This window comes from Eschscholzia californica, unplaced genomic scaffold (assembly GCF_041429995.1).
Source record: "Eschscholzia californica isolate CP2 unplaced genomic scaffold, dmEscCali1.0.p SCAF_194, whole genome shotgun sequence".
In the NCBI taxonomy this organism is placed as follows: domain Eukaryota; kingdom Viridiplantae; phylum Streptophyta; class Magnoliopsida; order Ranunculales; family Papaveraceae; genus Eschscholzia; species Eschscholzia californica.
This window is the reverse complement of record NW_028238303.1, coordinates 27,501-30,000: the sequence shown is the minus strand read 5'-3', so window position 1 is coordinate 30,000 and position 2,500 is coordinate 27,501.

Below are 2,500 nucleotides of genomic sequence, written 5' to 3'. Positions count from 1 at the left end.
TGATTCTAACAACTGATTGCAGAGTTGATCATTCGGCCCTTTCAATTCATAGATGTGGATCTCGGACCTATGAATGGGGATATTCCCGATACTCACAAAGAAAAAAGGAAGTGACTTAGACAAAAAGAGAAGTGACTTGGACAAAAAGAGAAGTGACTTGGACAAAAAGAAACGAAGTGACTTAGACAAATCTTGTTTGTCGATAACCTCGGACCAATCAATCGAATATTGATTAATACGTAATCGATCGAACACTACTTGAAAAGAGCTCTTCTGCTCAGAAAGGAAATGTTCCAAATGTTCCTGGAAATTCTTGCTCCCGTTGGGCCATTTGTATCTATATGCATTAGGATCCCGATTCATGGATCTCTCGGTTCGAGAAATAAGAGGATCGAACCATTTCTTCTGACTCTTTTTCAAATTCGATAAATGTTGGTTGATCGTATATTTCATTATAGTTCTATGATTCAGAGTATCATTTCCTATTTGATCCCTTTGAATTCCATATTCGAAGTTGCGATCGGATCTATTCATTAAAAAGAATCGATTCGATACATTTCTTATGTACCCATAGGTGCTATATTGGATTTGAATCAGATTTCGGATCAATCTATATTGATTGACTGCCTCCATTATGTTGTTGCTAGCAAATACCACTATTTTTGGTTTTGGATCTTCCAAGTCATTCCCGCAGGAGATCCGGACCGATTTTTTTCTGATCCTTCGATAAAAAGATTCATTCTCTTCATAAAAAATAGGAGGTAGAACCAATAAAGATTTCTTTTTCGATTCATCCCTGGAGTTGAATACCTCATTCAATAATTTTTTTTGATCCAATCCGTAGGAATCAATATCAATAGAAAAGGAAAATCCCTTATGATACACCAGATCCGGCTCGGTTATTGATAGAGTGAATAGATCTGCCATTTCTTGAAATCTCTCTTCTGATTCAAAATCGTGGTGTAACGTGTATCCCCCCCTGTTCCGGTCATGGAATAGATGAAATAAATCAAAAAATGGATTTTGGTTCAAGAATGAAATCTTATTGGAACTGTACATATCCGCTTCATCCTTCGGAACCATATCACATCCCGGATCTGATGAAATAGGATGAATTGAGACGGTATTTTGTAAATACGTAATTATCTTGAATATATCAACCATTTCTCTATTTTCCCATCGTCTGGAAGGGACAAAAGAAACATCTTGTTGTTTCTTCAACAATTTATGATCTCTAGTGGACCTCATCAGTAGGATTCGAACCCAGATGAAGTTCTGACCATCTGTCAGAGAAAAAAGAGCGAATTGATCTTGTAGGATTCCCAAGAAATTCTTCGATTTCTTCCGGAAGCAGATGATTATTCATCTGCTTCTCACGTTCCGTGAATAGCCGGGACATTGAGGAATATCCGGAAAGGCATTTCGGGAATCGGTCTGATTCTATCTCTGTTCGTTCCGTTTGAAGAAAGGAAGGATCCCAAAGAATTGATCTTTCTTTTAGTTGTTGAATCTCTCTTTGATTGATCAATGTGTGATATTCCGAATCCTCATTACTAATGGAATCGAAAGGGTCTCTGGATTGATCAGAAGATCCTTTCAATTGGCTAGAATCCGTTACTTGAACGAAAATAGATCTTGTGGAATCATATTGAATATTTGACGATACATTCCGTACCTTGCTAAAAAACCGATCCTTGTTTACCAACCACACATTGTCTAACCAAATCCAATTCTCTCTCGATACGTTCCTCAAAAAATCCGATTCGTGCGGATTCTTCCCCCAACTAACGAAGAGATCTTGGCGGAATTGCCACATATGAAATTGAGCACAATTTTGCAAAGAAATACCCCACTTCTTTCTCGAGAAGAGATGGGAAACATGCTCAATATCATTTGATTGAATAGTTGATTCAGCTCCTTGTTGTTTGAAGAAACCCTCCACTTCAATTGGTCTTTTTTCACGAAAAGCAGACATGAGATAACAAATCCAGTGTTTCACTAAGATTTCGAATAGCTGTCCCGAATTCAAGTTGATTATGTTTCGCTTCTTCCTCGGAGAAAGACGATCAAACAATTCCCAATCATGGTCCTTGCGGATCGGATCATCCGTATAGGATACAAAAAGAAACTCCAGATATTTGATATCTTTCTCTTTGAATGAGATCTCAATTCCAGCTACGGTTTCCTTAGATATCTTACAACTAGAATCCCTCTTTTTTCCGATCCGGTTCCTCCACCACCGCGAACCCCAGTTAGATTCAGGCATGATACACTTTTTAGTTATTGGGAGAACCCAAGTACTCTCTTTCGGATCCATGAAACAACTCTCAGAGATCTTTTTCCCTTTTGGAAGATACAGGAGCGAAACAATCAACCTATTAATATTGGAAGACCCAAAAGATTCTTCCAATGTATCATTTCTGGGTCCAATGGAATTCATAGGTATAGGAAGAAGCCCCATCAAATAGAGATTTTTTCTTTCGACCATATTTCGATTGTT